The following is a 22,332-nucleotide window of genomic DNA, read 5'->3' as shown; positions in this document are numbered from 1 at the left end:
GAATAAATTTCTCACTGCTTCCTCTGTGTTTTAACAGCATAAGTCTATTATTCAATCTAATGAAGCCAAACAGTTCAAAAACACCACTTTCATTCCTTCTATAGAATTCTATCTAACTTACATCTTTCTCTGTTTTTAATGATTTAGCTTTCCTCTGACACATCTGTTCTCAAGGACAGAGGTCAGAACAGAACATGGTTCATTGTCTGTCACACACTAAGAGAATAAAGACAAGATTAGCAATAAGGTTATAGCCTCTACTCTGAGACACACACTGAAAGAAAGTTAAAAAGAAAAACCTTCACACTCCCAGACATTGATAGATTGCATCATTACAGAAATAAATTGGATTCAGGTTCAAAAGAATAAATTTGTTCAACATGGATATAAAAAAAGTTGTGTTCCCGCCCTCATCTCCCTGATCCATAGATATTAATGAAAGTCGGTTCTCTATTGTAACCACATATTTCACAGTTCATCATGGCTTGTGGAGGAATTTCTCATTTCAAAGCTCATTACCTCGGGTGACAATTAATTAATAACACCAATCTGAAGCTATGTTTACTCAGAGGTGAGTAAAGTGTTGCTTACAGAATGATATGGTTACCCATGACCATTTCACACCTCAATCCTGTGCAATACCATAGAGCGGAGTTTAAAATTTTGAAAAAACAAGGTATTTCTAAGTGAATGATGGCAATGGGTGGTCCAGTCGAGTCTGTGTGAGGTGTGCTCTCTCTGTCCTTGCTGTGGTAATTAAATTCCAGAAAATAGATTTTGGCACTCAGGGTGAATCTGAGAAAAGGCTATTTTCTACCCAAGGATGTTCAGCAAAGTTACGTAAGAAGGAAAAATACATTTCGCTAGAGTGAGACTGCTTCAAAACGGGTATGAAAAAAATCTTTTGTCCAGGATTTCTATATCACATCTGAGATTGACATGTGGAATGAAGATCAGAAATGACACAGGAAATGGTTCTGTGACACAAGCATCAGAGGAGGCATGGAAAAAGCAAACAGCAAGCTAAAACAAACAGGATATGGCTACTACTTTAGACATGCTAATGATAATGACATATTGCAGTGACATCACTTTTGAATTTAATGTGCACTATGTCCTGGTTCAGGGAATTACGGGATTTGCAATATCCTATATCACATATATAAATAATGACAACATAATAGTGTGTTTGGATAAACACTTTGAGCCCAGAGGGCTTGTATAATTTGATTAAATTTTGTCTTTGTTCACAAAACTGCAGTCATAATCAATAATGCCATGGTCATCTGTTGTTTCAAAGCAGAGTATTACAGATTTGTTTCAGATCATCAATGAAATTGTCTGTGCATAAATATATTTATTTCACTCCTCTTACCATGCAGTGGTGAAAGGTATTGACTTATCTTAATTTGTTAACATTAGCAGAACTTAAAAATTAGATAAACGTGGTGAGATCTGACAGCATTGCCTTCCTTGAAGATGCTATGTATCAGTGCATTACAATTAAGCATTATAACAGAAATATGGTTATTTAAAGTTGTTGACAATAATTCAGGATTTGAGCAGACAGATGGCTTAATAATGAAGTTAGCTGAAATATATGTAACAAAGAATAGTAATTGCACATACTTAAACAAATAATAATTACACTATGTGGTAATATACACCTACTGTGAAGCAAATACATCCAAAGCAATATTCTTGATCGCGAATGAGTGATTTTACAATAAAATATAGCTTACAGTAGAGTTAATATAACCCCTGCAGTCTGTGCTGAACTCCCACAAATTAGTCTTTCCTCATTAACTTTTCTATGGCAGTTGCAGGGTATTATCTATAATTGAATTTAGGTGTAACCCATTCACCGCAGGGCTTATTATTGCAAAGATGGGATTCTTTTCCAGTGGTCTGACTTTAGGTGATAAATTGATGTTATTCTGCACAAAAATATGCAATTCAGATTCATCACATACTAGTGCCAGTATATGTAGCTGTACATTTCATGGAAACCTGGCAACTAACTACAAATGAGACTGGGGATGGAAAGAGAGAGAGAAAGAGTGAAGTAAATACATTGTTCTCCCATGGTGACAAAATGCCATTAATTTCAATTTTTCAAAATTTTCATATACACAACACTAAAATAAGGCAATCCTGAGTGTTTCGTAGGCTTATCATTTTCCCTTTGGCAGTCAAATTTATACTGCACACATCTTATTTATTTATTTATTTTTTTTGCAGTGAGGCGGTAGAATTGCGCCTAGAACTTCACACGCATTTTCCTTAAAGTGGATCAAGAGACCAACTGATCGAGTGTTTAATGATTCATGACGCCGGTGACTAAAAAATGAAATGACTCTGCTGCGAGAGCGAGACGGGTACCCTTGGAGTGAGCACTGGGGCTGCAAGGAGAATGCATTAATGTGGTATTGATCAGAGTGACATTCCTATCAGCTGTGCCTGCCGTAAAGGTCAGCCAGTTTGAGTTTACCTCTCTTGTCCATCTCCCTCTCGCTGCAGGAGAGGGGGTGGGGGGGGGGCAGAGCAAGGACAGTAGGCTTTAGAGGACTCACCTCGGCAGGGGAAACCGTGCCATGTGACATAGACTTTCCCCTTAATAACTCACTGATGAGGACAGCCATTCTCATTATGGGTGTCACATGGTTTACAGAATACGCATGTGGGAAGTGGCTTTTAGCCTGTGGGGGAAAGGGTATCTGCTTCAAACCTCTTTGGAAGATAACATTTTTATGGTGACATTTTATGGTTACAGGGTCTGCCCTGACACTGGAAGGTTATGGGATGTTGGGCTAAAGGGTGGAGACATTGATTCAACTGTTCATTCCTGACAATTCTTTTACTGATATCCCATCAATTTCTGATATTCGGATATTCTCATGCCGCACACCAGTGGTACCCAAAGTTACAATTTTTCATTATTTGAAATTAATTTATAACTGGATGTAATATCAGTGGTTCTGTCTATTTGAGGTCATGACCTGTGAAAGCTAAAACTGGCTTTATCCCGAACAGGGCTGTCTGAAGAAAAACTGCAAGCATTAAAAAATATCAGGGACAAAAATGTAAAATCATACAATCTGGGTAAGATGCTTCTCTGAGTTAAATTGGGGGGGTTAGTTGGGCAGTATCATACAAACCAAAATCAAAAGATGAGATATTTTGGACACTTGTGAAAAATAAGCTCGACCAAGACAGACATGGCAAGCCTTGTACAAGAAAAAAACACTCTTTTCTGGGAAGACTCATTCATTCAAATTATAAACATTGACTATCTGGCTACAGACTGTTGAAAAAAATATGAAATAAACAAAACAATAGCTATATCCCAAACATTAAATCATGCTCATTTGATTCAGTGTCACCCAAAATAAGTTATTATGGATGTTAACATGAGTGCTAGAGCTCTGTTACTCATTATTAGTCATTAACATGCAGTTACCGGAAATCATGATGAGCTGGAAAAGAGTTAGCTGAGGGCATTCAGATGAATTCCCAAGATGCTTTAGACTAAAACTATTTGCAGGGTATTAGCAAATATTACATTTACATAACTCTTATATAATGCTCTCACTAATTCCAGAGACCACTGAGCTCCAGATCACGTGTAGTGGGAAACAAATGTAAAATGGACAATAATGCGCCTCCACCCCCATTGTTCTGAATGCAAAGAAAAGGCTCAGGGACACTTGTAGAACCAACAGTAACAGTTTTAAACATCACCATAAAGAAAGCTATTTTCTCTTTTGACAAAGTGCAATCATAATATTACCCATTACACCTGATTTTCAGTTTTCAAGTTGTAAGGCAGACAGGATAGTTTTAATAACTATGCAAGCAGACACCCAATGAATATTGAATGAATATTTTGTACTATTTATTGCACATTTTCAACCAAAGTCAAATAGTCCTTTTCATTCTATTTTAATGTGGTATACTCTGGGATTTTATGTAATGTGGACATCACACTGTTTGTGATTATAAAAATATACTTTAAATCCCCAAACCCGTAGTTGTATACTGTTAAAGACAATGATCCATTTTAATAAATTAAATGTAGAGCGTCTGCTGCTTGTAGAGCTGTTTCTTTTTTTAAACATGTGAGCAAAGGGGGTGGGGAGAGTCAGGGTTAGCTTTAATCACATCAGAAACAGCAAGTGTCTCCTGAACTAGGATACAAACAGTAATAGGTTTCTGTACACAGCATATGCATTTTTGGTGATTAGTACACAGCCTGTCATTTTAGCATGGCTACAGTATTATTTAGTCTTCAGCTAGTTCGGCTTAATTAAACAGGTTCTCAGTACATCTGTCTTTAAGTGAATGTACAATCTGCATGCAAGAATTAGGGTGTTAAAGAACAGATTTTTATGTTTGATATCAGTTAAATGAAATTCTGTCTCTGGAACACAGGGTAAGTCTTTGCTCCATTCCAAAATGTTCCTTCTGGAAATTGTGGTGACAAATTCAAAAGGGAACATTTGGAATGAAGTGAAGTCATATTTTATTTGAGTTCAGTCAGGTTTCATGTGCACAGCCTACATGAAAAGGCTTATTGTTTGAAATAATCCACATTTTTCCCCCTAACAGAACTATATAGTTACAGAGAGTGCTGAGTTTAAAAGATGAGCTAGCAGAATGCTTTGCCTGTAAGATCACCCAGACAGTTGGCTTTATTAGAGATGGCGGCATCCAACAGAGACTCAAGCTGGGTCTCTGTGATGCTCACTGTCTTCCTCACAAGCGCTGATAATTAGTGACTGGCCCCACCAGACATCCCCAGGAGGGCTCCAAACCTCTGGCTTCTCAAAGGGGGACAACTGTGTTGCAGACAGGAATAATGGTGAAAGAAAACCCATTACAGTTTAATTAAAGAATCATTTGTGCCTTCTGCTGGTCCCAAGGTGAAAACATTTTATGAGAGAGACACAGTCCATGCTCTGTCACAGCCATTGACATCCTGTCTCGGCTTATTGCATTCTTTACCACATGCAGGAGCCTCATTATTTGGTTGACAGCTGTTTGCCCAGCCTGGCTCAAAGAGCGGTTGATATAGTGCTTCTCACAGAATCATACGCAGTAAATCAAAGCTCACTTCTTGTTAGATTTCTTTTTAAATGACTGTGACAATATTTTCCACTCTCTTGTCTGCAGCAGCTGAATTATTCAATTCATGCTGCAGCCTTGGGCCAATACTTACACATATTCTACAGTATATATCACTTAGACAGAGAGGTTAAGCGTAGTGCATTTGCTGATAAAATGTTCTATTTGGATACTTCAGTCTGCACAATCATTTCTAACATGGATAACTTTGTTCACCAAACTGTTTGTCCTTCAGACAGCACAGCTCCCTTCATGGACACCTCAATAGCTTACCTGGTGCATTTGTGCATATGATCCTGTCAGGTATGGTAGTCTACCTTGGACAAGTAATTGTAGTTGGTTAGTTAGATTAAAACAGTGAAAATCTACACATACAGATAAAATGCAGTTTTACTGAGAAAGGATAGCGAGTTACTTACTTCCTTACTTATTCATTGCTTTTATTAAAAAGTCATGTAACATATATTGCTATTGAGGGCCACTTATGATACAGAGAACATTCATCACAACAACAAACACATTAATGAATAAAATCAGTAATGAATTACGATAATTGAATAAAAGGTAATTTGACAAATTAAGACTGTCATTGTAAAATGCAATTTAAATGAATGTTTTAATTCTGTAAATCCTAATTGCATCATATGCTTTGAACTGATTTTGAACTAAAAATGTGCTGAACTTTTTTCCCCAAAAATGGAAAATAACATGAGAAAAGTTTTGGAACACTGCAGACTGCAATATTATATAGAGGTATGAAATGATGCATTTGGTCAAACAGAATAAAAATTAATTAGCAAGCAATTTTAAAACCTCCAGGTCACAGCAAAAAAAAAATGAGGAACAATAAATAACAAATTATAATAAACAAACAAATAATAAACAAAATGTGCTAACAAGAACCAAGAAAATTTAAGGAAATAAATACAGTGAGATACGAGCTGTACAAAAAACAGAGCACAATAAAACAGCAGAAGTTATTTTTAAGGAAATATGTCCTTAGAAAATGATTTAGGACATAAGACAATGACAGTTCCCAATGAATTGTCGGGACTGTGCCATTGCTATGATAGAGCCTGTTAGCAGCACACTGGCCCAGTAATGTCTCTGCACTGTGGTATGGGACACATTACTGAGTTCAGGAGGTTGGCTCTCCATCTCCTCACTACCCCCTGCTGCCATTAGTGAATGCCTCCACAGGGTTGATTATATTGGTGTATTATAGCTGTACATGAAATAACCTCTGCTGGACCATCTTTTCATTTTATGATGACAGTCCTCAGTAAACCCACCCCAGAGAGGACATGCCAGACTAAATGTGCGCCAGCAATGTGTTTTGCTGAAGGCAGCATCTTGAATACAACAGATGGAAACAAAATGAAGTGTCTCTTTACCAAAGGGCTGAATGAGCTGCAGGAATTGGATGGGTATGACAGCAAATGAAAATGAACCTAGCAGCACAGGCTTCCCTCAGTGTGGCTCTGCTGATACCACTGACTAAAATCTGAAAATCAAACCGTTTCGCTGAGGCGGTTGGAATTTGTCAAATGGATCGCCAGAGCATTCAGCATGATTATTATCACAAATCCAGCGGGGATATAAAATGAGGAAAGCTCTTTAACAACAATGTACATTTGCTTGCAAGTGTCCTATCCCACATCCTGGTAGGTCAGCGGTTTCAGTGGGGGCAGCATGAAGGTGCAGGTGGATGAGGGTGACCCGGGCCAGCTGTCTGCCTGGTGCTGTTGCACGGTTCCTCCTGACCCCATGGAGACAGCAGGAGTGATGGGACCTGTCTTTACCAGGGCAGCACAGGAGGTCAGCTGACTCCACCTCACTCACCTTAATGGCCCTTTTTGCAGAACTAAAAGCGCAGAGTGCACATGGGCAGCCCAGACACCTCATTTGGAGTCACCTCCATCACCTGCCTTGCACCTGGACCCCAGTCACATAATCTGGGATTCACCACCACACCGAATCTCACACAGCACCTCTTCTTGTCAGCTCGTATTAGACCCTGATTTACACAAAGCGGGCACTCATTGGACATTTGCCTGATAGATGACAGCCAAGCAGATGCATAGGAGCTAAAGCAACATATGGTTCTGTACACATGATGCATTTAGAAGAGTTTCTGGGCCCTATACCTTTGTGTGTAGCTTTTGGATGACATTGCCACATGTTATAATAGTTTCTGGCAACCATCTATGGTTTGTTTTGATTGGAGCAATGTCAATTAAAGGCTTAACTAATATCCATGACAAGAGTGAGAATGGAGGCCATTATCTCCAGAGCCTTTGTCATTTCCACACCCTTGCTCTCAGAGTAAAGGATGAATGGCGCCCACATTCACTATGAAAGTCTGATTTGAAAAAACAACCACGACAAAATGAGAAATGGGAGAAAGTGTTTGACCTTGAGGGAATGAGGATTCGAGGATTTAAACTGAGCAAACAACAGTGAAGGCCCATTTTCCAAATGATACTACTAGCACTTATGCAAAAGTGTATGTTAGGGTGCTTGTACTTAGGTATAGACTATGGGTGAAAATAATACAAGGTGTTAAGAAATGAAGGTATCTGTCGTGAGGGGTTGGCATAGGGATTGAAAAAAAATAGAGTCAATGAAAGAAACAAATAATCTTCTGTGGGCCATCTTCCTGACATATCCCTCTGTTTATGAAGGTGGCAAATATATATCCAGAGATGGTATCGGGACATCTTAGCAGCTCTTTTGTGCACTTGCTATCTGGTTTTTGACAGTGAGCCTCTGCATACACAATAAATGAGCTTTTTTTTTCAAGAGAATTGTATTTTTATCCTCACCTCACTCCTGTCACAAATTTTCAAAGAGAAGAAACTGCCCTGCACACAGGGCAACACCTACAGCAAACTGCAACCCTTATGAGTGGCTACAGTGTTATCAGTAACCCCTGGGGGAAAGATGCTCTGTGAAAGAATCTGGATAAATAAAATGTGAATGACATTACTGATATTACTGATTGAGGTGACTGTCAGTGTATCACGCCTCAGAGAGTGGTGATTTCAGAGCACACATGAGTTGGATGGTGATGGTCTTACACAGTAAAGCATCCATAACTTGTGACAATTCTGTGTCATATTATTTGAGATGGATGCTTTGTGTAGTTTCCCCTAACAACTTTTAAAGCACTGTATATTCCATAAGAGTCATGAAATGATGTTAGAATTCAAGAAGATTTACTATCTGGCTTGGGTTGGACAAGATCAATGTAAGCTGATATCCACACTGCTTAAAATCTACCTGCTTTGATGTATTTAAAGGTATTGAGACTGAGGTACATGAACACCAGTGAGACGATAACAATAATGAATTCAAAAAAAAACCTCAAAGGGAACTGATATGTCCTGCCTTTTTGCTGAATAGGTTGCTCATCATCTTGGATAATCTCGCACTTATTAGATCTGTGTTGAAACATCACATACTAACAATCTTTACAGGGGCCTGATTCTCAAATTTTTGTGGTTTTAATGTACGTTGTAATTATATTGAACACAATGCTCATTCAAAATAGGTAGCATGAGATGTCCTGGTAATTCCACAACTTTATATAGGGGGTGGTAATGAGAAAAATAAAATGTACTGTGTTTACTGATGGGTTCAGTGACCATGTTCTCAGCACTTCCTAGATATCAACTCAGCAGGAGGTTTGATTGCCATACTATGTCAAAACCCTACAGCCAATCATGGAATAGGGAGTTTTCAAAGCAGTGCTAACGGACAGGCATTTAAGTTAGAAGTTTCAGCAGCAAGACATCGCCAACCACTTTTCAGGAATTTTAAGGATTGTCGCATACTCCCTAGCAACACACACACATAATAGCAGCTTTACACTCTCTAGCAGAACTGGTTTGGTGGATATAGTAATTATTGGCTCATGGTTTATCCTGCTGTGCACAAATCTATTTCTATGGCATTGTTGATGCTAATGTTGCAGAGTGGTTATTTACAGTAATGTTATTCATGCTCATAGGTCTCACCACACTGCCCTCTGTACTTTGTTTCCCCCATCTCCAGATGTGCAGATTATTTGAAGCCTTTTGCTTATGAGTCATATCCCTGTGTTATTTATGAGCGCGTGATACAGAAGTCTGCCCCCACAGTAAACTCGAGAGTTAGAACAGTGCATTCACTCAGGCTGGACTGAAGAGGGCCACGACAAGCCTGATTGGCAATTTATAGTTTCCAATTTCCATACTAAGTGAGGCGGCCTGTGCTACAACTCATTTTCCTCCGATTAGTGCTTTTTCAATAATTCTTATTAACTGCATGTTTAACCTTCTCTTGTCATTTTGGCTGTGGCAGGCCAAGGGCTGCTGATGGAGGGTACAGCTCCACCCACACAAAGCCCCTACAGTCTCCTGCTAAAGCGGCCGCTGTCAGAGCTAAAGGACAACACAACACTCATCCATTCACAATGCAGGGCAATTTATTATCACTTCACATTTCAGCCACGGCCCTGGAAGGAGCTTTTTCTATTTCTTTGAGCCTTCCTTAACCAAAATACTGCCCTGATCCCTGTTTGGCCAGTGTTACAGTGCACGCATTGCCATTCAAACTGATATTTGATAAAAAAAAATTTAGTTACACCATGAAGCACTTCTGAACATATTTTTAATTCATAACATTTTTATATTGATTTACTCTATACCAAGGGTACCAAAGGGTCGGTTATCTCCCTGACTGTTTTTATTTTTTGTCTTCAATACCTAAAGTGAAAAACAAAAACAAAAGAAATCGGGCAGTGGAAACTGCATATGAGCATCCCTCTCCAAGATCTGCTCTCTGCTTCTGTCATGTTATTACAACCAAAATGGAAACTGATGATTGGTTTATTTAGGAGAGCAATGGAAACATATTATTTCCATTTTTAAAGAGATGATGTGTGGATCAAATATGTAAAATATACACTGACATGTTAAAACCTTGGTATTTACACAATCAATATTAATTAAAAGGATTGGTTTGTAATGTTGTCAAATAGCTGTTACGCCTGGAGACGTCATTTTGAAGCTTGGTGCATTGGAGCAAGAAATTATTTGTCACAAAGGAAACTTCCTGCACATTTTGAGAAGTTGGTATAATTTTGTATCATTATTGGGAAAAAAAGAGTATTTCCCGTAACCAGACATACCCTTGAGAGGTTCATGTGTTTCCCAAGTGGTCTCGCCTTTCAAATGGAAAATGAACTGAAAACATTTTGGATGCTACTGAATAAAATATAAGGTAAGGTACTCTTTACTGTACTTCCTTCCTGGAGTTTTAATATTCAGCTGGCAAAAAACATTGGCTAATATGAAAACAGCACTGAATAGTATTCATTATAGTGGTTTGTTTATTACAAAGATATTTGTTAAGGAATCTCCAGTCACACCTGCAATTAACTGGAAGATTAAAGTGCATCTGTTACCCACATCTAGTACACATCTTTATAGCAAAGCTGAGGTCTATACAGGGCTGAACAGAAGGCCACACCTCTTTACACAAACTAAACCTGAAATAAGAACTCTGTGTTTTTCTTCTTTTAAAACACTTTGCAGAACAGGAGTGATTTTAATATGAGCTTGTTTCACCACGCACAGTGTGTAACTTAATGCTTTGTTGGAGGACATTTAAGACCAGCAGGTCCTTCTAAAGGAGGACCTTTAGAACACTGGAGACAAGATAGGTGTGACAAAACTTGCTGTCAGAATTTAATGGAGTTCACAAAGCCACCTCTGTATAGCTCAGTTTCCCAAACTTCAGGTAAAATATACTCTGCCCTCAAGATACAGTACATCTCTACATTATTGGTCTTTGTATGCATGCTTTTCAAATATGATTGCACTTCCAAAAGGTTACTTCTTTTAGATGCAATCACTTTGTAATTAAAATAACACTGCATTCAAAAGAGAAGAGGAACACAATCTATTTCCCTTTATCTATTTGCACAAGTCTCACAGACAAGTGTCCTTGCTTCACTGTCACCTTTATTTGTGGCAAGCACAGCGTGCACCCTCATTGAGAACAGCCATCTTATAGTGTACATTGTTAAAAAAAAATGCAGGTGTCTCGTTCTAGGTCACTGATAGACCTAAAGTATTATTGCAGCTCTTATCATAGTTACTTCTAATATGACATGATGAAACAAAATACATATATGTCTCACAGCCATGCATGGTTTGCTGAACCTAGAAGTTATCCATGGGCTTTACAATAATTTAAAACAGTGTCAGGCGCTATTGATCCAGCATCATGTCCCTGTCACCCAGTGGCATTACTCTTGCTGTAGATTACCTATTATCTCTACCTAGCTACCTCTTCTCTCTTAGGGCAGCTACATACCTCTTAAAGTTAACCTTAAAAGACCACCTTGTATTCTAAGGTCTTTTAAGGTCTTTTAAGTTGTTGCAACAACCTATGCCAAACTTGCGATTCTTGGGTTAAAGCACAGGTAATAGGTCTCAAACAAACCAACCAGCTTAGCAATGCGTTTACGAAAAACTGTTGCAGTGGCTTATGGCAATTCTTCATCATACTGTATGACATATAAACAGCTTATTTCATTTATTGCTGTTGCTGTAACATTACTATAATAAATGATATGCTGCAACTCCTAGAGGCCAGATCCAAAAAAAAATGTAAAAAATGTAGAAGAGGGCATCTATTTTTGTAGTCCACCTGCTCCCTGATTCAGTGATCCTGACTGTAGTATATATCGAATAAGGCAGACTCCTTCTTGCTATGGCTGACCACAGTTCACCATGTTGAATCATGGCAACTCTAGCCACTTCACTTCAGTAATAGTGATGATTGCCGTACACCCAAGTACCTCTTAGATAAGAGAAAGAAAGAGATTAGCATTGGCCAGGCCCTGTTTTTTTTTCACTTTGACACAAATGCTCCTGTACCATTTTGTGGGTTGGAGCTGCATATTCTGTCACTATGTTGCCAGCACCTCAGCGATGAACACAGAGTTTAGAGAGAGAGTGGTCCCCCGGGAACTCGGTTTCTGGAGTCACCTTGTTATTTCTCCCTACAATCACATTAACCCTGTACAGCAGAGCAAGCTACATGGTGCCGTGGACGGAATCACAAATTAATTCACCAGCGACCCCAGACCTGAACTGAAATAAATCTCTGCTGTCTTCCTTCAGACAGTCGGTGACTACGGATTTTTCTTTGTTTCACTTTCCTCTCTCTCGCTCTCTTCCTCTCACTCTGTGCTTGTTGGTCTCATGTTAAAAGATATACACTCTCTTCATTTGGCCAACTTGCCATGTTCTTTCTTCTGTAACCTGTACCTCTGTAAGAGTGAATGAGATGGAAGTTTGCATGTCTTACAGGAGAAGCATGCAGTTAAGAAAAGCTCAAGGGTTTGATGCATTAGTATTCCCCCTTCCTCCCGGGAGCCAGGATGGGATGCAGTTACAGTAGATGGAGGAAATTATTAATCTGATCGAGAGCCTCGTGGATGTATAACTCTATCAAGCCCATTCCATTTCACCTTTAGAAAATCAATAGGCTGAGGAGTATTGTTTACTCCTAAAAGTCCACAGAGAAAGCCAGTCTGGTGAAGGAAGACTTGACCTGAGACATCCTGAAATTATTTGAGAAGCCTTTATAATGTATGTTTTGGACAGAAATTTTTGGCAGCTTGTTAATGTCAATTTCACTGAATACACTACCTTTTCAAGCAAAATTACATACTCTGCTCATACGCATCTTAAGATGTCACTTAATTACACCAACCACACCAAAACCATAGCTTTATAATTCAAGCGCACTGGACAACCAGGACCAGTGGCAGGGAAGCCTGCCAAATAAGTAGTTCAGATGGTCTGATACTATACATTTAAAATTAATGCAATGTGTGACAGAACCCTTGTCTAACATAAGATATTCACAGCATCATAAGGAGCTGTTTTTATTTCCACTTATATAACAAACAGATATGTGTTAAACACTGCTTACATATGAGTAACATTGAGTCTGTGCCAGTTCATAGCTCTGCAGCTGTGATAGAGAATATTTACTTTTAATATTTTGTGTAGCTATATCACATGATGAAATAACCTTATTACTTTTACCACGATAACTGCATTGTTCTGATGGACTGATGTAACACTGTATCAGCCATATCAGTTCTACGAGCATTGCACATGTTATCATTGGAATATGAAATATTATTCACATGGCTACCTCTGTTGTGTGATATTGTAGCCCGCTATGCAGCAATACCGCATCCCGTGTTTGCCTGGCCAGTCAGGTCAGTCAGTGACAGCGCAGCATCCCTGGCAAACCAGAGCACACAAATATCTTTGACAAATCACCAGGAAATTCCACAGCATTCTCTGAGACAGTTCTGCTGATTGATCAGGAACTTACCTGGCACACAGAATCCTCAACCTTGAAGTAAAGAGGAGCCAGTAAATTGCCAGCCTCTACAACCCTGAGTGATAAAAAATAATGGAAAAAAAAAACTGGTAATGGAAGAATTGAAATATGTAGGTATTAAAAAGCCCTGCCTCCATGATCCAGTGCCAAAAAACACAAAATTATAAAAAGGTTTTATACAACCTGCCATTATATGATTAGCACTAACAAATTTAAATAACAATCTGGACTGAGTTATTTCATACACAGAGTCAAACAGAAGAAACAAAGGTGCTATAATATTACTACAGTTAAGCTTTTATTGTTAGTGCACTGACAAGAATTTCTGATATGAGTGCTAACAAGACAATAGGGGCCGGATTTACTATAGACGGTAGATGCAACGGGACTCAGTATGGTTGCAGTTAGCATGAAGTTCTGCTCTAAAACCTAGACTACTTACTAAAACCGGTTATGTAAAGCAGGTCATCACAGGTCCACAGCATTTTTACTGGACTGACTCCATCAGAGGAAGGTCAGCATCTCCATTCACCACCAAAACCTAGCCAGAAAAAGAATGTCTTAGTGTGACACACCATAAGCAGCTCAAACGACATGCTTTTGTTCTGGACTTAAGTGCTGGTTTTTTCACATTGACAAAATTAAACCGGCTGTCCTTATGGTAAGAAATAATATCATCTATCCTTTTAAAAACATTTTAGTGAAATTCTCCTTTACCTCCTGAGGTCTTAAAATGCCCACACAAATAAGAGACTTATGAATCACATTGACTTTGGGAAATTCAACAAAATACTAATGGTCACTAATTACAAAGCCTCCTATTTTAGTATTTTCAGACAAGTAGTACAAACACATTATTGCAAATATCACCTATTATAACTGCTTATTAAATCCCACGTTCTTTTCTGACAGCCTTCATGGCTTACAACCTGTACAAGCACTCCTTTATTAAATCAATCCCCAAGGCAATTACCATGCTTTACTTTAAGCAGATCTGTAAGCATCTATATTTCATACTTGCCTTCATCAAATCATTTGCAGATTATAGGTTTTACTACTCTAGTTGGGAAGACATGCCATTTTAAATAAAAGGACACTGGGGTACAGCTCAGTGCACAACTGTACATTTCCCATTCTGATGCCTTTTTTTTTCTAGGAGAGACACTCTGCTTGATTGTTACCAAAGGTGAACAAACGCATACGACCAAGATGTCAAGCAAAGGATCTGATTGATTTTAAAAGGGGAAAGGCCCCAAATTTCCTAGTTTTAATGCTCTTATTTATTTATTTATTTATTTATTTAACTATTTCACTATTTATTTACATTTTATTATACCTTGGATGACATATTACACTGTTGTCAGACTATTTCAGGTAAACAGCCTTTACATGCCAACCTACAGACTGGAAAGAGAACACAATCTGCTTCTGTTAAAAATGCATCCTTCTTTTTGGAACAGCTGGCAAGAGTAAAGAATTCATTAATACCCTCACTTAAAATGGAGACACTGATTGGCAGTTCATTTCTAATTGTCTTGTATGTTTTAGAGCTGGGTGGAGCATACAAGGATTTCCACCAGTAAACACCATTTCACCGATGAAGGCAGTATACAAAAGTCAGCCTCTTGAGCCCAATCTCTATGAAAAACTGTTGCGTGTGGGATCTTTTATGAATGCAGCAAAATGTTTACTTTTCAAAATGGCAGTCTAAAGGAGAAAGAATATATGCCACAGAAACAGACACATATTAGTACGATTGCAAGGCATTGGGCTGTTTGGTAGGAATGTTAAAATGGCCAAAGCCTTAATCTGACTTCAGCATTATTTTTATTACTCTTATCTAGGTCAGCTGAAAAAAGGGAATGTGATAAAGATCAGAGAACCCTGATACTGAGAGTGAATCCTTTCTCAGAGACTGATCCAACCTGAGGACTTTGGGGATTAAGATCAGACAAAGAGAAGGCTCCAACTACAAGGTCTTACACAAGAAAATGACTTTCCATCAATACAGTCAGGATGAGAGATGGGCAGTGTAAGAGAGGTTAATTTGGTGCAACAATCTACAGGGTACAAACAGAAAAGTGAGAGATGGAATCAACTGTGTCTCTCTTTGGGTCATACCTGATTACAGTACGTGAGCCAATAGCTCAAAGCAATTTTCATCAGAGTACTCAGATAAGCTGCACAACAGTAATTGTTTATTATTCAGCAGCCGGTGATCATGAACCAGCACCTTCTGCTGTTGTCTGAATCATCCCTGATTAGCTCTGATTGCACTCTTTCAGTATTTAAACATATCTTCCTGTCTACCCTGAAATAAAAAGTATTGTATACTGAAATCTAAAGGAGATGGTTTTATGCATAGGTTTTTTTTTGTTTTGTTTTTTTCATCATCAGTAATTTTTTTTTTCACGCTGAAATCAAATTGATTTTGTTTTTGAGAGGACAATCTTCTTTCCAGGACTTCAGATATTTGCGAGAGATGACGGTTCAGAGTCTGTATTTTATAAAGAGTGAATACTGTCATCGATGCCCTGATCAGAATCCTGCTACATGAGGCCACTTCTCTCACATTGTAGAATGACTGAAGACTTCTATGTGTGAAAACCTCAAAACACTCACCATAACATATGCACCATCTGTTCCCTAGACTTGCTGCTATTCCTGACACTAGTCACAGAAAGCAGCAACATTGTTATATATGCCAGATGGAAGCGTATACTACACAATATTGTTTCTTCGTAAGTCTCCTGATGCTACAAGCTTTTCTGTAACACAGCGATTCAAGTTCTGGTGGTTTAGCTTAATACAGCAAAGACTTTCTCACTTAAATGTTCAGGGAAGCAGGATGCCAGCCTGGAGCTAATCCAGTTGTGACCGCAATCTGACAGTCTGGTTTCTTTTGCTTTCACACTTGTTTATTCATACAAGGGGATCAGCTCCAGCACCAATGAGAGATGAAATGCTGTGTGCACACAAAGGCACATACCTTTGTTTGGCTCTTGATGTGTGTCAGCTTTGTAATATTTGGCCATGGCTGAAGGTTGAAACCCTGGAAGCAGTCCTGGTTATCACTTTCTCACTCACTCAAAGAGCATCCCTTTCTATAGGACGTGTTTCTAATGGACGTAACAAAATGTTCCCACTAATAGACTGAAAAGGGCAGCAATCAGTCATGGTCATTACTCTATGTCTGTTATATGTTCATATTCCTGTATGCCTCTTTTTGCCTTAGTAATTACATCTGGCTATGTGTCCTGGAATGTGCAAAATAGCTAAATAAAACATTGTAACAAAAATGGCCAGCAAATTATTTGCAGTGTGCTGCTAGTAATACTATTTCTGTGAATGTTACCTGGTTTAGTTCACTAACTTGGAAAAACTCAACTAATCAGACCTTGGTTATTTTTCACTGGTTACTCAATATTGTAAACTACCTAGCTGCTGATGGTGTGTTTATGCAACACAGTTGATGTTAGCCAGCTAGCTTTCTGTTTGTCATTTGTGTTTATGTTTTTATTTATGTGTTTTCAGGCAGGAACCCCTTGAAACGCTAGAGCGTATAGTACCCCACACTGCAACTCTGCCCTTCAGGAAAATTCTGAGGCCAGAAGACCAAACTACAAACTGACTCTGTATTGTATGAAGTTCAAATTATAGCACCAACCAAATTCCTGTCAGTACCTTTATTTAATTCTATTCCTAAAACAGTTTTGAATATGCACTACATATTCAAATATACACAGTGTCTTTTCTTACAAAGGACGACACTAAAAACAGAATGTGCGTACAAGCTGAAAAAGGTCAAATTAGCACACTTTTTGAGGGATTTGGATTTTTGAACATGCTAGTGCCTCTCTTTTTCTGATCGGATTAACAGCCTAGAATAATTCCTTTGTGGAGTAAATGCACCAAAAGTAATTGCTGAGATAAGAAGCGTACCTTTAATGGATCACAACTGTCCACTAAAACGTAGTAGAGAGAGGAGAGAAATGTGGGCTTGGGGATTTCATAAAGTACAGGATTTCTCAGATATCAGTATTCTGTGTGTTGTTTGCATTGTGTTGAATTGCAATGTCTACATTGATCTGAATGATACAAGAACAAAAACAATGCAAACATAGGTGTGCGTCTCTGGAGCTTTACTGCACCGGATACACAGGTACTCTGCACAGCATCAGCCATTTAACTGAATTTAAAGGTCTCCATCACATAAGGAAAATGGCATTTTACAAATATAGTCAAATCACAGTTTGAAATATGTTAAGAGAAGCGGGCAAACCAAACATTTAAATCATTTTCCTTGTATAAAATGGGCCTGGAACAGCCACAGTCTTGGGGTCATGTGCATTACCAAATTAATGATTTCCATATGCCCAAAGGAATATGCGTGTTCCTTATTTGTATGATATTGGACAAAAACACAACCTAAGCCCATGTATTAAACAGAGTGTAAGTGCCTACTACTAATATTATTCTTAGTGGTACTGTAGTAGTATTTGTTTTGATGAAATAGCCTTCACCCAATACTAACCAGAAGGAGAAATATTGATGTGCTTCACGATTCTTTGACACATATAATGAAGCAGAAGTTTCAAAGGCTATAAATATTCCAAGAATTTATTCAGAGGGGACTGTCATGTTTAAACCACTCTTCCAAAAAATATAATATTTAGGGGAGTATCTCTCCTTCATGCTTGATTCAAAGGCCACTTCACACACTAAATGAATAAAAGAAAACTCATGCCATCCAATTTAAATATTTCATCTCACTGCAGATGTCAGTGCTGTTATCAGTTTTTAAGGACACATGACTATTGAAATTAGAGCAGAATCATATAATAAAATGTTTAATTACAGAATTAGACAGTACAGCATATGAAAATACATTAACTTAAAGATTCTGAAAAAATCCACTTTTAATAAATTAACAATACTAACAATAATGAAAATTGCACTAAAGAAGTAACATCAGTGACAGTAATCAACAAATGGATGATTATACCAACAGATATTATTTTTATTATTCAGATTTCTATGAATACTTCAATGGCTGCGTGAAACTGATTCGGGATGTGTGAGATCCCCCCACCCCCCCACCACCACCCAGTCTCAGGAAAATGTGGCTGCAAGGGAAGAAAGGGGAGCTGAGAAAATCAATTCTTTAATTTAACAATTTATAATCCAGACCAAAGAATTCTTGCTTCATCACTTTATTTTGTGGTAGAGATTGAGGTAGAGAAAATGTTTTTTAAAAACATTGGTTTCTTGGGAAAATACACTTCAAAGATGGCTCAAAATACACCTGGCATTGGCTCAGGAGCAGGGAATCAGGGATTGAGCAATTTTTTAAATTTATTTAATAAATTAAACAGAATTACAATTCCACTTTCTACAGATAATTCCCCCATCAAGCTTCTCACCAAGATTACTTGTAGTTACAGAGCACTGCAAGTGAGCATGTGCGTGAACTTGGAGGTAGCTGTTGAAAAGAACAACTGAAATTATTGATTATAAAACCAATCAATTGGTCCACCTGGATACAGACAGAATGTCCCTCCAACTTCTTCAGCTCAGCTGGATCTTCCATCGTAAAACTATGAGGTTGCTGGCTGAGTCATTTTGTCATAGTGCTATGATTCATTTTAGGGTCATTGACTTCAATAAGATTTTTGTAGAGCCACTCTTTGAAACCACTGATGTGATCTTAATTGAATCTAGTTCACAGTCTCTCAGTCTTGGGAGGAAGGGAACCTCAGGGCTTCAACAAAAGAAGTATACTAAACATCACAGGAGATAATTGACAGATCAACAATGACAAGATGACCTGAGACACAACAGGAAATTAAAAGACAGCACATTTTGGACATCGGACATATCAGGTCATGGAGCACCATTAAAGTTTTTTTTTTTTGGCCCTACCTCTGTGACTAGTTCTCTTGACTTTGACTTTAAAAACACTTGCACTTATATAATCAGTGTCTTTATGGAAAAAAAAGGAAAAAAAAAATGACTGTTGATAATTGTGCCCTGATAGCGCACCTTTTCCTTCTTTCCACAGAGCTGTCACTTTGCTTGTCACGTGGTTCATCTTGCTTAAAGAGTGTCCTCCTCTGAACACCAGCATGCTCCAGTCTTACTGGAATGCTGTCTGCATTGCGTCTCTGTCAAGCCCTGACTGCTACCAGCAGTCTCTCTTTTTTAAGAATTCCTTCCACAGCAGAGCAGCATCTTAACCAGTCCAGCTCCGTTTGCAGGGAGGAATGCTCAATTGATAGTCCCCAGATACCTCTCATATCAACATTAGATCAAATATCTAAGCCACCCTGTTGGGTTCGGATGAGAATATGTATGGGAAAGACTAACACTGCCTCAAACTTGTCAGGTATACTGCCCCAGACTCAATGCCAAAGATGACTGCTCTTTCACTCAAAACCACATTACACCCATCAGCCTAAGCCAATGTGAATCAAATGCCCCACCAAGCACACTTTTCCACTATTGACTGACTCTGTGTGGAGCAGTGACATCTGTTTAAGTCTTAGAGCTGCAACAGGTTTTTTTCCCTTTTCATACCACACGGCCCTCGGCTTGGAAAGATTATAAAGCTTCCTTCTGTGAGATGTTCTATGTGAGGATTTAAAAACTGCAGGTAACACTTGGCCTTTGTGAGCTTTAAAGGTAGGCCAGGGTAAAGTGACTTTGGTTTCTGCCTGATCCGTTTCTCACATCTTCACCAACTTCTGGAGACTGTTCTAACTATTCCACACACACGGAAAAGAGGCTAAAAAAAAAAAAAATCTGATCTTCTTTCAAAAAAAGGCAATCAGTCAGGACAATAGGCCCAAGTAATTTCAGCTCCCTGGTGTCTGAAGGTGACTCAGTGAGTCTCTGGAACCCTTGCTAGCTACAGTCTTCTTCCATAGGCCTAAACAGCACAATATCCTGCAGCCGCGGAGGTGACAGATGAATCAAATGACAGCAGTGCACAGTAAACCATTCCTCTGCTGCCTCATCGCAGTCATGATTGTATTTTTACAGAAGCTGTGGAACACAGGGTAATTTCCTACTGGCATCTCGACAAGGGATTTATTCACAGCATTCTGTTCGATGGAGGTTTCAAGGGTAAAGGAAAAGGCTGTTGCGTTTATTTATTTGTGCAGTTGTTCGATAAGCTCCGTTATTCAGGAACCAGTTTTCATTTCCTCACATTTAAAACCAGGGATGGTGAGTCATCTAATGAAACCTGCTTTATTGAATACTGTAAAGCAAAATAATTTATGGCCATTCTGTTTGCATTCTGTATACAGGGCTCAATAAATGCAATTTCCAGTATCGTCAGTCTTTCTTATCTGATGGGCATGGGTTATGATACAGCAGTTGAGAGAAATTGTTTGAGACTTGTCAATGGGGAGCATTCTTTATTCGTAAATACGATTTTGTAAGTCTAATAGATATGTGAGAGCATCCTTAACCTCAAATGTCTGCCACGTTTCAAAAGTAATGCTTGTGCAACAATGTAAATGTAAAGCTTTTCCCCCCACGGAACCCTCCTGTTACAGTCTATCTCGTCACTTATCGGTTGGCCAGAGCATATCTCTGGGTGCGATCGAAGAGACGAACACGTGACTCTTCGTCAGTGTGCCTTTTCACCGTAACTGAGAACTGTCCTCAATTTGTGGAGTTTATTACAGGAAGCCACAGGGGTACCTAGGAATTGTTATTCTTTACCTTGCTCACATGCATACACACTACCCACCCTCATCTGATATGTTTAGGCAGAAACGCTCAAATCTGTGTCCGGAAAGCTCACGCGACAATAATTCACTGAGCGTTTCCTACTTTACATTCTTTGTCCCTCCCTGCCAGACACATTTCGTCGACATGTGCATAGCTCAAAATATTATTGATTTAATAAATACTAAGGACATTTTGTGGCAAAAGTTTTCAGATAAACAGAGCATTCTTTCAGGGCATTTGCACGGCATTATTTTCCAGTTTTTCTCAAACAAAAAAGGAAAAAACTGTTGTAAACAGCTAAACACCGAGCCATTTTTATTATGTGCGTGCACGCCGTTCATTAGAATTGCATTCGTGCAAGAGGATGGTAGAATTCTTCCCTCTCGACTCAGCACTAATCCCTCTCACAATTCAGCACTGGTCTGCGTTCGCATCGCTGACAGTGAGGAGGCATGTGAGAAATCGCACCATCACTAGCGCAGCGCCTGCGACCTGACTTACCTTGAACGCAGCTGCTCTGTCCAGATGAAGGCACTTCGCACGTTCTTTTAGTTTCAGGATCCCCCATCTACCCTCATGTAGAACTGCGGAACTGTGTTGTGCGGCGCGATAGCGGGACAGCTGCAGCGACAATCTACTTTGAATTGTTCTTGCGTGCTGATTTCACACGTGTTTGTGTTCATGAAGAAAATGCTCGTACAATCGTGGGATGCTGCCGCTTGTTCTGGGACCCAGCACTGTGTTTGACACCGCATCTTACCTGACTGATACGGCAAAGGGAGTTTAACCTCGTGTATGGAATTAACACCTTGTTTTCACAACAAACTGGAGAGTCATCTGGCAAATAAAACGGGTGGTCATAATTCATTAATTATCGAAGTAAACAAATAGGTATGCATTTTTTATTTCACATTGGAATAGCACTGTTGACTTGTAGGGTTCTTTATTTTATTTTGCAGGGTCCTCGCTGTTTGCTTCCTATTGGATCTACGACTTTGAAACATCGGCCGATGATTATCTAATAGCAAACTAGATACAGTAGTTACAAACGCG

Source organism: Megalops cyprinoides, chromosome 2 (genome assembly GCF_013368585.1).
Source record: "Megalops cyprinoides isolate fMegCyp1 chromosome 2, fMegCyp1.pri, whole genome shotgun sequence".
Classification (NCBI taxonomy): Eukaryota; Metazoa; Chordata; class Actinopteri; order Elopiformes; family Megalopidae; genus Megalops; species Megalops cyprinoides.
The sequence above is the reverse complement of the archived record's forward strand: the minus strand, read 5'-3'. Positions refer to the sequence as shown.